Here is a 15,026-nt window from a genome sequence, read left to right as displayed (position 1 = left end):
AGAGCAGTTTTGAAACTCTCTTTTGTAGAATCTGCAAGTAGTTATTTGAAGCACATTTTGGCCGATGGTGGAAAAGGAAATAACTTCCCATAAAAACTACACAGAAGCATTCTGAGAAACTTCTTTGTGACATGTGCATTCATCTCACAGAGTTTACCTATCTTTTGATAGAGCAGTTTGAAACTCTCTCTTTGTAGAATCTGCAAGTGGTTCTTTGGAGCCCTTTGGGGCCGATGTTGGAAATGGATATATCTTCACACAAAAACTACACCAAAGCATTCTGAGAATTTCTTTGTGATGTGTGCTTTCATCTCACAGAGTTGAATATCTCTTGAATGAGCCGTTGGGAAACACTCTTTTTGTCGAATCTGCAAGTGCATATTTGGAGCGCTTTGAGACATACTGTGGAAAAGGAAATATCTTCACATAAAAACTACACAGAAGCATTCTCATAAATACTTTGTGATGTCTACATTCATCTCACAGAGTTTAAGTTTACTTTTGATTCTGCAGTTTTGAAACACTCCTTTCATAGAATACGGAAATGGATAGTTAGAGCACTTTGAGGCCTATTGTGGAAAAGGAAATATCTTTACATAAAAACTACACAGAAGCATTCTTAGAAACTACTTTGTGATGTGTACATTCTACTCATAGAGTTGAACCTATCTTCTGCAAGAGGTTATTTGGACCACTTTGTGGCCAATGGTGGAAAAGGAAATATCCTACCATAAAAACTACACAGAAACATTCTGAGAAACTACTTTGTGATATGTGCATTCATCTCACAGAGTTGAACATTTCTTTTGATTGAGCAGTTTGGAAACTCTCTTTTAGTAGAATCTGCAAGTGGATATTTAGAGCCCCTGGGGGCCTATTGTGGGAAAGGAATTATCTTCACATAAAAACTACACAGAAGGATTGCGAGAAACATTTTTGTGATGTGTGCATTCAACTTGCAGAGTTCAACCCAGATTTTTATAAAGAAATTTTGAAACTCTCATTCTGTAGTATCTGCAAGTGATTATTTGGAGCACTTTGTGGCCAATGTTGGAAAAGGAAACACCTTACCCTAAAAACTACACAGAAGCATTCTGAGAATCTACATTGTGATGTGTGGATTCATCTCACAGAAATGAACTTTTCATTTGATTGAACAGTTTCCAGACACACTTTTTGCATAATCTGCAAGTGGATATTTGGAACGCTTTCAGGCCTATTGTGGAAAAGGAAATATCTTCACATAAAAACTACACAAATGCAGTAGTTTTTATGTGAAGATATTTCCTTTTCCACAAAAGACACATGCACACGTATGTTTACTGTGGCATTATTTACAATAGCGAAGACTTGGAACCAACCCAAATGTCCAATAATGATAGACCAGATTAAGAAAATGTGGCACATATACACCATGGAATACTATGCAGCCATAAAAAATGATGAGTTCATGTCCTTTTTAGGGACAGGGATGAAATTGGAAATCATCATTCTCGGTAAACTATCACAAGCACAAAAAACCAAACACCGCATATTCTCACTCATAGATGGGAATTGAACAATGAGAACACATGGACACAGGAAAGGGATCATCACACTCTGGGGACTGTTGTGGGGTGGGGGAGGGGGGAGGGGTGGCATTGGGAGATATACCTAATGGTAGATGACGAGTTAGTGGGTGCAGTGCACCAGCATGGCACATGTATACATATGTAACTAAACTGCACATTGTGCAAATGTACCCTAAAACCTGAAGTATAATAATAATAAATTTAAAAAAAACTACACAAATTCATTCTCAGAAACTTCTCTGTGTTGTATGCATTCATCTCCCAGAGTTGAAACTTTCTTTTGATTGAGCAGTTATGAAATATTATTTTCATAGGATCTGCAAGTGGATGTTTTGAGGGCTTTGAGGCCTATGGTGGAAAAAGAAATATCTTCACATAAAAGCTACATAGAAGCATTCTGAGAAACTTCCTAGTGATGTGTGCATTCAACTCGCATAGTTATATGTATCTTTTGATAGAACAGTTTTGAAATTCTCTTTTTGTAGAATCTGCACGTGGTTATTTGGAGCCCTTGGTGGCCAACGGTGAAAAAGGATATATCCTCACATAAAAACTACACAGAAGCATTCTGAGAAACTTGTTTGGATGTGCGCATTAATCTCACAGAGTGGAACATTTCATTTGATTTAGTAGTTTCAAAACACTCTTTTTGTAGAATCTGAAAGTGGATATTTGGAGTGCTTTGTGGCCTATGGTGGAAAAGGAAATATCTTCACATAAAAACTACACAGAAACATTCTGTGAAACGTCTTTTAGATGTGCGCATTCATCTCACAGAGTTGAACCTATCTTTTGATAGAGCAGTTTTGAAACTCTCTTTTTGTAGAATCTGCAAGGGTATATTTGGAGCTCTTTGAGGCCTATGGTTAAAAAGAAAATATCTTCACATAAAAACTACACAGAAGCATTCTGAGAAACTTATGCATGACGTGTGCATTCATCTCACAGAGTTGGAACTTTCTTTGGATTGAGCTGTTTTGAAAAACTTTTTTCGTAGAATCTGCATGTGCATATTTGGAGTGCATAGAGGCCTACAGTGGAAAAGGAAATATCTTTGCAAAAAAACTACACAGAAGCATTGTGAAAATCTTCTTTCTGATGCATGCATTCCACTTGCAGAGTTGAAACTGTCTTTTTAAAGAGCAGTTTTGAAATTATTTGTAGAATCTTCAAGTGGATATATGGAATGCTTTGAGGCCTATGGTTGAAAAGGAAACATCTTCACATGAAAACTACAGAGAAGCATTCTCAGAAACTTCTTTTTTGTGTGTGAATTCATCTCACGGAGTTGAACATTTCTTTTGAATGAACAGATTTGAAACACTCTTTTTGTGCGTTCTGCACGTGGATATTTGGAAGGCTTTGAGGTCTATGGTGGAAAAGGAAATATCTTCACATAAAAACTACACAGAAGCTTTCTGAGAAACTTCTTTGGGAAGTGTGCATTCATCTCACTGAGTTGAGCCTATCTTTTGATAGAGCAGTTCTGAAACCCTCTTTTTGTGGAATATGCAGGTGGTTATTGGAGCCCTTTGTGGCTTATGGTGGAAAAGGAAATATCTTCACATAAAAACTACTGGGAAGCATTCTGATAAACTTTTTCATGATGTATGCATTCATCTCACAGAGTTGAAGTTATCTTTTGATACAGCAGTTTTGAAGCTCTCTTTTGGTAGAATCTGCAAGTGGATATTTGGAGGGCTTTGAGGCCTATGGTGGAAAAGGTAATATTTTCACATAAAAACTACACAGAAGCATTCTTAGAAACAACTTTGTGATGTGTGCATTAATCTCACAGAGTTGAAAGTTTCCTTTGATTGAGCAGTTTTGAAACTCACTTTTTGTAGAATCTGCAAGTGGATATTTGGAGCACTTTGAGGCCTATGGTGGAAAAGGAAATATCTTCATCTAGAAACTACACAGAAGCATTATGAGAAACTTCTTTGTGATGTGTGCATTCATCTCACAGAGTTGAACCTATATTTTGATAGAGCAGATTTGAAAGTCTTTTTTGGTAGAATCTACAAGTGGATATTTGGAAGCCTTTGTGGCCTATGGTGGAAAAGGAACTAATTTCATCTAAAAACTACACAGAAGCATTCTGAGAAACTTCTTTGTGAAGTGTGCATTCATCTCACAGAGTTGAACCTGTCTGTTTAATAGAGCCGTTTTGAAACTCTCTTTTAGTAGGATCTGCAAGTGCATATTTGGAGCACTTTGAGGCCTATGGTGGAAAAGGAAATCTCTTCAACTTAAAACTACACAGAAGCATTCTTAGAAACTTCTTTGTGATGTGAGCATTCATCTCACACTTTTGGACCTATCTTTTGATAGAGCAGATTTGAATCTCTCTTTTTGTGGAATCTGCAGGTGGATATTTGGAGCCCTTTGTGGCCTATCGTGGAAAAGCAAATATCTTCACATAAAAACTACACAGAAGCATTCTGAGAAACTTCATTGTGATGTGTGCATTCATCTCACAGATTTGAAACTTCCATTCGATTGAGCAGTTTTTAAAATGTCTTCTCATAGAATCTGCAAGTGGAAAATTGGAGCGCTTTGAGGCCTATTGTGGAAAAGGAAATATCTTCACATAAAAACTAAACAGAAGCATTCTGAAAAACTTCTTTGTGCTATGTGCATTCAAGTCAGAGAGTTGAATATTTCATTTGATTGAGCAGTTTTGAAACATTCTTTTTGTAGAATCTGGAAGTGGATATTTGGGGGGCTTTAAGGCCTATGGTGGAAAAGGTAATATCTTCACATAAAAACTACACAGAAACATTCTGTGAAACGTCTTTTAGATGTGCGCATTCATCTCACAGAGTTGAACCTATCTTTTGATAGAGCAGTTTTGAAACTCTCTTTTTGTAGAATCTGCAAGGGTATATTTGGAGCTCTTTGAGGCCTATGGTTAAAAAGAAAATATCTTCACATAAAAACTACACAGAAGCATTCTGAGAAACTTATGCATGACGTGTGCATTCATCTCACAGAGTTGGAACTTTCTTTGGATTGAGCTGTTTTGAAAAACTTTTTTCGTAGAATCTGCATGTGCATATTTGGAGTGCATAGAGGCCTACAGTGGAAAAGGAAATATCTTTGCAAAAAAACTACACAGAAGCATTGTGAAAATCTTCTTTCTGATGCATGCATTCCACTTGCAGAGTTGAAACTGTCTTTTTAAAGAGCAGTTTTGAAATTATTTGTAGAATCTTCAAGTGGATATATGGAATGCTTTGAGGCCTATGGTTGAAAAGGAAACATCTTCACATGAAAACTACAGAGAAGCATTCTCAGAAACTTCTTTTTTGTGTGTGAATTCATCTCACGGAGTTGAACATTTCTTTTGAATGAACAGATTTGAAACACTCTTTTTGTGCGTTCTGCACGTGGATATTTGGAAGGCTTTGAGGTCTATGGTGGAAAAGGAAATATCTTCACATAAAAACTACACAGAAGCTTTCTGAGAAACTTCTTTGGGAAGTGTGCATTCATCTCACTGAGTTGAGCCTATCTTTTGATAGAGCAGTTCTGAAACCCTCTTTTTGTGGAATATGCAGGTGGTTATTGGAGCCCTTTGTGGCTTATGGTGGAAAAGGAAATATCTTCACATAAAAACTACTGGGAAGCATTCTGATAAACTTTTTCATGATGTATGCATTCATCTCACAGAGTTGAAGTTATCTTTTGATACAGCAGTTTTGAAGCTCTCTTTTGGTAGAATCTGCAAGTGGATATTTGGAGGGCTTTGAGGCCTATGGTGGAAAAGGTAATATTTTCACATAAAAACTACACAGAAGCATTCTTAGAAACAACTTTGTGATGTGTGCATTAATCTCACAGAGTTGAAAGTTTCCTTTGATTGAGCAGTTTTGAAACTCACTTTTTGTAGAATCTGCAAGTGGATATTTGGAGCACTTTGAGGCCTATGGTGGAAAAGGAAATATCTTCATCTAGAAACTACACAGAAGCATTATGAGAAACTTCTTTGTGATGTGTGCATTCATCTCACAGAGTTGAACCTATATTTTGATAGAGCAGATTTGAAAGTCTTTTTTGGTAGAATCTACAAGTGGATATTTGGAAGCCTTTGTGGCCTATGGTGGAAAAGGAACTAATTTCATCTAAAAACTACACAGAAGCATTCTGAGAAACTTCTTTGTGAAGTGTGCATTCATCTCACAGAGTTGAACCTGTCTGTTTAATAGAGCCGTTTTGAAACTCTCTTTTAGTAGGATCTGCAAGTGCATATTTGGAGCACTTTGAGGCCTATGGTGGAAAAGGAAATCTCTTCAACTTAAAACTACACAGAAGCATTCTTAGAAACTTCTTTGTGATGTGAGCATTCATCTCACACTTTTGGACCTATCTTTTGATAGAGCAGATTTGAATCTCTCTTTTTGTGGAATCTGCAGGTGGATATTTGGAGCCCTTTGTGGCCTATCGTGGAAAAGCAAATATCTTCACATAAAAACTACACAGAAGCATTCTGAGAAACTTCATTGTGATGTGTGCATTCATCTCACAGATTTGAAACTTCCATTCGATTGAGCAGTTTTTAAAATGTCTTCTCATAGAATCTGCAAGTGGAAAATTGGAGCGCTTTGAGGCCTATTGTGGAAAAGGAAATATCTTCACATAAAAACTAAACAGAAGCATTCTGAAAAACTTCTTTGTGCTATGTGCATTCAAGTCAGAGAGTTGAATATTTCATTTGATTGAGCAGTTTTGAAACATTCTTTTTGTAGAATCTGGAAGTGGATATTTGGGGGGCTTTAAGGCCTATGGTGGAAAAGGTAATATCTTCATATAAAAACTACACAGAAGCATTCTGAGAAACTTGTTTGTGATGTATGCATTCATCTCACAGAGTTGAACCTCTCTTTTCATTGAGCAGTTTGGAAGCACTGTGTTTGAAAAATCTGCATTTGGATATTTGGTGCACTTTGAGGCCTATTTTAGAAAAGGAAACATCTTCACATAAAAACTACAGAGAAGCATTCTCAGAAACTTCTTTTTTGTGTGTGCATTCATCTGACGGAGTTGAACGTTTCTTTTGAATGAACAGATTTGAAACACTCTTTTTGTGCGTTCTGCAAGTGGATATTTGGAGGGCTTTGAGGCCTATGGTGGAAAAGGTAATATCTTCACATAAAAACTACACAGAAGCATTCTTAGAAACATCTTTGTGATGTGTGCATTAATCTCACAGAGTTGAAAGTTTCCTTTGATTGAGCAGTTTTGAAACTCACTTTTTGTAGAATCTGCAAGTGGATACTTGGAGCACATTGAGGCCTATTATACAAAAGGAAATATCGTCACATAAAAACTACACAGAAGCATTCTCAGAAACTTATTTGTGATGTGTGCATTCATCTCACAGTGTTGAAACTTCCCTTTGATTGAGCAGTGTGAAAACACTCTTTTAGTAGAATCTGCAAGTGGATATTTCCAGCCCTTGAGGGCCTATTTTAGAAAAGGAAACATCTAAACATTAAAAACTACCCCAAAGCATTCTCAGAAAATTCTTTGTGATGTTTGCATTAATCTCACAGATTTGAACATTTCTTTTGATTGAGCAGTTTGGAAACACTCTTTTAATAGAATCTGTATGTGGATATTTGGAACCCTTGGAGGCCTATTGTTAAAAACGAAAAGTCTTCCCATAAATCTGCAGAGAAGGAACCTGAGAAACTGCTTTGTGATGTGTGCATATATCTCACAGAGTTGAAACTTTCATTTGATAGAGCACTTTTGCAACACTCTTTTTGTAGAATCTGCAAGTGGATATTTGGAGCACTTTGAGGCCTATTGTGGAAAAGGAAATATATTCCCATAAAAACTACACAGAAGCATTCTCTGAAACTCCTTTCTGATGTGTGCATTCATTGCACAGAGTTGAACATTTCTTTTAATTCAGCAGTTTTGAAACACACTTTTTGTAGAATCTGCAAGTGGATATTTGGAGGGCTTTGAGGCTTATTGTGGTAAAGGAAATATCTTCACATAAAAAATACACAGAAGCATTCTCAGAAACTTCCTTGTGATGTGTGCATTCATCTCACAGAGTTGAACATTTATTTTCATTGAGCATCGTGGAAACACTCTTTTAGTAAAATCTGTAAGTGGATATTTGGAGCCCTTGGAGGCCCATTGTGGAAAAGGAAATATTTTCCAATAAAAACTACATAGAAGCCTCCTGAGAAACTTCTTTCTGACGTGTGCATTCATCTCACAGAGTTGAACCTTTCATTTGATTGAACACTTTTGAAATATTCTTTTGTAAAATCTGCAAGTGGATATTTGAGGGGCTTTGAGGCCTATTATGGAAAAGGAAATAACCTCACATAAAAAGTACACAAAGGCATTGTCAGAAACTTTTCTGTGATGAGTGCATTCATCTCACAGTGTTGAAACTTTCTTTTGATTGAGCAGTTTGGAAACACTCTTTTAGTAGAATCTGCAAGTGCATATTTGAGGCCCTTGGTGGCCTATTGTGGAAAAGGAAATATCTTCCCTTAAAAACTACAAAGAAGCATTCTGAGAAACTTCTTTGTGATGTGTGCATTCATCTCACAGAGTTGAACCTTTCATTTCATTGAGCACTTTTGAAAAACACTTTTTGTAGAATCTGCAAGTGGATATTTGGAGCGCTTTGAGTCCTGTTTTGGAAAAGGAACTATCTTCACATAAAAACTACACAGAAGCATTCTCAGAAACCTCTTTGCTTTGTGTACATTCGTCTCACAGAGCTGAACCTATCTTTTGATAGAGAGTTTTGAAACACACTTTTAGTAGAATCTGCAAGTGAATATTTGGAGCGCTTTGAGGCCTATGGTGGAAAAGGAAATATCTTCCCATAAAAACTACAGAGAAGCATTCTTAGAAACTTCTTTGTGATGCATGCATTCAACTTGGAGAGTTGAAACTATCTTTTGATAGAGCAGTTTTGAAACTCTCTTCTGTAGAATCTGCAAGTGGCCATTTAGAGCCCTTTCTAGCCAATGGTGCAAAAGGAAATATCTTCCCATAAAAAATACACAGAAGCATTCTGAGAAACTTCTTTGTGCTGTGTGCATTCAACTCACAGAGTTGAACCCATCTTTTGGTAGAGCAGTTTTGAAACTCTCTTTTTGTATAATCTGCAAGTGCTTATTTAGAGCCCTTTGTGGACGAATGTGGAAAAGGAAATATCTTCCCTTAAAAACTACACAGAAACATTCTGAGAAACAGCTTTATGATGTGTACATTCATCTCACAGAGTTGAACATTTCATTTCATAGAGCAGTTTTGAAACATTCTTTTTGTAGAATATGCAAATGGGTATTTGGAGCGCTTTGAGGCCTGTTGAGGAAAAGGAAATATCTTCACATAAAAACTACAAACAAGCATTCTAACAAACGTCTTTGTGATGTGTGCATTCATCTCACTGTATTGAATCTTTTTTTTTGATTGAACAGTTTGGAAACACTCTTTTAGTAAGATCTGCAAGTGGATATTTGGAGCCCCTTGAGGCCTATTATGGAAGAGGAAATATCTTCTCATAAAAACTACACAGAAGCATTCTGAGAAACACTTTGTGATGCGTGCATTCATCTCAGAGAGTTGAAAATTTCTTTTGCTTGAGTAGTTTTGAAACACTCTTTTTGTAGAATCCGCAAGTGGATATTTGGAGCGCTTTGAGACATATGGTGGAAAAGGAAATTTCTTCACATAAAAACTAGACAGAACCATTCTGAGAAACTTCTTTGTGTTGTGTCCATTAAACTTACAGAGTTCAACCTTTCTTTCGATGGAGCAGTTTTGAGACACTCTTTTTCTAGAATCTGCAAGTGGATATTTGAAGCACGTTGAGGCCTACGGTGGAAAAGGAAATATCTTCACATAGAAATTAGAAGAAGCATTCTGAGAAACTTCTTTGTGATGTGTGCATTCAACTCACGGAGTTGAAGCCTCCTTTTGAAAGGGTAGTTTTGAAACACTCTTCTTGTAGAATATGCAAGTGGATATTTGGAGCGCTTTGAGTCCTGTGGTGGAAAAGGGAATATCTTCACATAAAAGTTAGACCAAAGCATTATCAGAAACTTCTTTGTGATGTGTGCATTTAACTCACAGAGTTTATCCATTCTTTATACGAAGCAGATTTGAAACACTCTTTTTGCATAATCTGCAAGTGGATATTTGGAGTGCTTTGAGGCCTACGGTGGAAAATGAAATATCTTCACATAAAAACTAGAAAGAAGCATTCTCAGAAACTTGTTTGTGAAGTGTCCATTCAACTCATAGTGGTGAACCTTCTTTTTGAATGACCAGTTTTGAAACAGTATTTTTGTAGAAATTTCAGGAGTATATTTGGAGTGCTTCGAGTCCTACAGTGGAGAAGAAAATATCTTCACATAAAAATTAGACGGATGCATTGTCAAAAAATACTTTGTGATGTGTGCATTCAACACACAGCATTGAATCTTTCTTTTGATAGAGCAGTTCTGCTACACTCTTTTTGTAGAATCTGCAAGTGGATATTTGGAGTGCTTTGATATCTATGGTGGAAAAGAATAAATCTTCACATAAATATTACACAGAAGCATTCTCAGAAACTTCTTTGTGATGCGTGCATTCATCTCACAGAGTTGAAAATTTCTTTGCTTGAGTAGTTTTGAAACACTGTTTTGGAGAATCTGCAAGTGGATATTTGGAGTGCTTTGAGGGATATGGTAGAAAAGGAAATACCTTCTCATAAAATCTAGATGGAAGCATTCTGAGAAACTACTTTGTGATGTGTGCATTTAACTCACAGAGTTGAACCTTCTTTTGAAAGAGCAGTTTTGAAACAATCTTCTTGTAGAATATTCACGTAGATATTTGGAGCGCTTTGAGGCCTATGGTGGAAAAGGAAATATCTTCACATAAAATCTAGACTGAAGCATTCTCAGAAACTTCTTTTTGATGTGTGTATTCAACTCACAGGGTTGAACCTTCCCTTTGATAGAGCCGTTTTGAAACACTCTTTTTGTAGAATCTGCAAGTGGATATTTGGAGCCCTTTTTGCCCAATGGTGGAAATAGAAATATTTTCATAGAAAAACTACACAGAAGCATTCTGAGAAACTTCTTTTTGATGTGTGCATTCATCTCACCGAGTTGAATCTCACTTTTTATTCAGCAGTTTGGAAACAGTCTTTTTGTGGAATCTGCAAGTGGGTATTTGGAGCGCTTTGAGGCCTATTGTGGAAAAGGAAATGTCTTCACATAAAAACTATGCAGAAGGATTCTGAGGAACTTTTTCCTAATGTGTGAATTCATTTGGCAGAAGTGAATCTATCTATTTATAGAGGAGTATTGATATACTCTTTTTGTAGAATCTGCAAGTGGTTATTTGCAGTCCTTTGTGGTCGATGTTGGAAAAGGAAATATCATCCCATAAAAACTACAGAGAAGCATTCTGAGAAACTTCTTTGTGATGTGTTCATTAATTTCAAAGAGTTGAACATTTCGTTCGATTTAGCAGTTTTGAAACACTCTTATTGTAGAATCTGGAAGTGGATATTTGGAGTGCATTTTGGCCTATTATGGAAAAGGAAATATCTTCACATAAAAACTACAAAGAAGTATTCTCAGAAACTTCTTTGTGATGAGTGCATTCATTTCTCCAGGTTGAGGTTTTTTTTTGATTGAGTAGTTTGGAAACACTCTTTTAGTAGAATCTGTAAGTCGATATTTTGTGCCCTTGGAGGTCTATCGTGGAAAAGGAAATATCTTCCCATAAAAACTACACTGAAGCATTCTGAGAAACGTCTTTGTGATGTGTGCATTCATCTCACAGAGTTGAACCTTTCTTTTAATTGAGCAGTTTTATAACTCTCTTTTTGTAGAATCAGGAAGTGGATATTTGGAGCGCTTATACGCCTCATGTGGAAAAGGAAATATCTTCACATAAAAACTACACAGAAGTATTCTCAGAAACTCCTTTCTGATGTGCACATTCATCTCACAGTGTTGAACCTTTCTTTTTATTGAGCAGTTTTGAAACACTCTTTTTGTTGAATCTGCAAGTGGATATTTGGAACGCTTTGAGGCCTATGGTGAAAAAGAAAATATCTTCACATAAAAACTACACAGAAACATTCTGAGAAACTTCTTTGTGATGTGTTTCTTCATCTCACAGAGTTAAACTTATCTTTTCATAGAGCAGTTTTGAAAATATCTTTTTGTAGAATCTGCAATTGGATATTTGGATCTCTTTGTGGCCTACGATGGAAATGGAAATATATTCACATATAAACTACAAGAAACATACAAGAAACTTCTATGTGATGTGTGAATTCAACTCACAGAGTTGAAGCTATCTGTTGATAGAGCAGTTTTGAAACTCTCTTTTTGTGGAATGTGCAAGTGGATATTTGGAGCCCTTTGCGGCCTATGGTGGAAACGGAAATATATTCATATCAAAACTACACAGAAGGATTCTGAGAAGCTCCTTTGCGATGTGTGCATTAATCTCACAGAATTGAACCTTTCCTTTGATTGAGCAGTTTTCAAACACTCTTTTTGTAGAATCTGCAAGGTGATATTTGCAGCCCTTTGAGGCCTATTGTGGAAAAGGATATATCTCACATAAAATCTACACAGAAGCATTCTCAGAAACTTGTTTTGTGTGCACTCATCTCACAGAGTTGAAAATTTCTTTTGATTGAGCAGTTTTGAAACCCTGTTTTTGTAGAATCTGCATGCGGATATCTGGAGTGCTTTGAGGCCTTTTGTGGAAAAGGAAATGCTTTCACGTAGAAACTACACAGAAGGATTCTGAGAAACTACTTTGTGATGTGTGCATTCAACTTGCAGAGTTGAACCTATCTTTTGATACAACAGTTTTGAAACTCTCTTTTTGTAGAATCTGCAAGGGATTATTTGGAGCCCTTTGTGGCCGATGGTGGAGAAGGTAATATCTTCACATAAAAACTACACAGAAGCATTCTGAGAAACTTCCTTTTGATGTGTGCATTCATCTCACAGAGTTGAACCTTTCTTTTGATTGAGCAGTTTTGAAACACTCTTTTTGTAGAATGTGCAAGTGGATATTTGGAGCCCTTAGTGGCCATCGGTGGAAAAGGCAATATTTTCACATAAAAACTACACAGAAGCATTCTGAGAAACTTCATTTTGATGTGTGCATTCAACTCACAGAGTTGAACCTGAATTTTGATGAACCGGTTTTGAAACTCCCTTTTCGTAGAATCTGCAAGTGAATATTTGGAGCCCTGTGTGCTCTATGATAGAAAACGAAATATCTTCACAGAAACACTACACAGAAACACTACAAGGAAACATTCTGAGAAACTTCTTTATGATGTGTGCATTCATGTCACTGAGTCGAATCTCTCTTTTGATTGAGCAGTTTGGAAACACTCTTTTTGTAGAATCTGCAAATGGATATTTGGAGCTCTTTGAGACCTATTGTGGAAAAAGAAATAACTACACATAAAAACTACACAGAAGCATTCTGAGAAACTCTTTGTGATGTTTGCATTTATCTCACAAAATTGAATCTATTTTGTGATTGAGCAGTTTTGAAACACTCTTTTCAAAATCTGCAAGTGGATATTTGGAGCGCTTTGAAGCCTATGGTGGAAAGGGGAATATCTTCACATAAAAGCGACACAGAAGAATTCTGAAAAACTTCTTTGTGATGTGTGCATTCAACACGTTGAGTTGAACCTATGTTTTGATAGAGCAGTTTTGAAACTCTTTTTGTAGTGTCTGCAAGTGGTTATTTTGAACCCTTTGTGGCCGATGGTGGAAAAGGAAATATATTCACATAAAAAATACACAGAAGCTTTCTGAGAAACTTCTGTGTGACGTATGCCTTCATCTCACAGAGCTGAATCTATGTTTTCATAGAGGAGTTTTGAAACTCTCCTTTTATACAACCTGCAAGGAGATATTTGGAGTCCTTTGTGGCCTATGGTGGAAAAGGAAAAATCTTCACATAAAAGCTTCACGGAAGCATTCTCAGAAACTTGTTTGTTTTGTGTGCGTTCATGCCACAGAGTTGAAATTTCTTTTGATTGAGCAGTGTTGAAACACTATTTTTGTGCAATATGCAAATGGATATTTGGAGCCAATAGAGTCCTACAGTGGAAAAGGAAATATCTTCACATAAAAAGTACACAGAAGCATTCTGAGAAAATCCTTTATGATGTGTGCATTCAACTCACAGAGTTGAACCTATCTTTTGATAGAGCAGTCTTGAAACACTCGTTTTGTAGAATCTGCAAGTGGTTATTTGGAAACTTTGTGGCTGATGGTGGAAAAGGAAATATCTTCACATAAAAACGAAACTGAAGAATTCTGAGAAACTTCGTGGTGATGTTTGCATTCATCTCACAGAGGTGATCCTTTCCTTTGAGCAAATTTGAAACACTCTTTTTGTAGAATCTGGAAGTTTATATTTGGAGCACTTTGAGGCCTATCATTGAAAAGGAAATATCTTCACATAAAAACTACGTAGAAGCATTCTCAGAAACTTCTTGGTTTTATCTGCATTTATCTCACAGAGATGAAACTTTCTTTTGATTGAGCACTTTCGAAACACTCTTTTTGTAGAATCGGCAAGTGGATATTTGGAGCTCTTTGAGGCCTATGGTGGAAAAGAAAATATCTTCATATAAAAACTACACAGAAGAATTCTGAGAAACTTCTTTGGGATGTTTGCATTCATCTCACAGAGTTGAACCTGTCTTTGAGCAACTTCGAAACTCTCTTTTTGTAGAATCTGAAAGTGGATATTTGTAGTCCTTTGTGGTCTATGGTGGAAAAGGAATTATCTTCACATAAAAACTACTCAGAAGCATTCTGAGAAACTTCTTTGTGATGTGTGCGTTCAACTCGCAGAGTTGAACCTATCTTTTGATAAGTCTTGGAACTCTCTTTTTGCAGAATCTGCAAGTGTTTATTTGGAGCCCTTTGTGGCTGATGGTGGAAAAGGAAATATCTTCACATAAAAGCAAAACAGCAGCATTCTGAGAAACTTCGTTGTGATGTTTGTATTCATCTCACAGAGGTGAATCTTTCCTTTGATTAAGCAGGTTTGAAACACTCTTTTTGAAGAATCTGTAAGTGTATATTTGGAGTGATTTGAGGCCGATTGTTGAAAAGGAAATATCTTCACATAAAAACTACGCAGAAGCATGCTCAGAAACGTCTTTGTTTTGTGTGCATTCATCTCACGGAGTTGAATGAGCACTTTTGAAACTGTCTTTTTGTAGAATCTGCAAGTGGATATTTGGATTCCTTTGTGGTCTATGGTGGATAAGGAATTATCTTCACATAGAAACTACACAGAAGCATTCTGAGAAACTTCTTTGTGATGTTTGCTTTCATCTCACACTGTTGAACCTATCTTTTGATAGAGCATTTTTGAAGCTCTCCTTTTTTATAATCTGCAAGTGGATAT

The sequence above is a fragment of the Pongo abelii genome, chromosome 4 (genome assembly GCF_028885655.2).
Source record: "Pongo abelii isolate AG06213 chromosome 4, NHGRI_mPonAbe1-v2.0_pri, whole genome shotgun sequence".
Lineage (NCBI taxonomy): Eukaryota > Metazoa > Chordata > Mammalia > Primates > Hominidae > Pongo > Pongo abelii.
The sequence above is the reverse complement of the archived record's forward strand: the minus strand, read 5'-3'. Positions refer to the sequence as shown.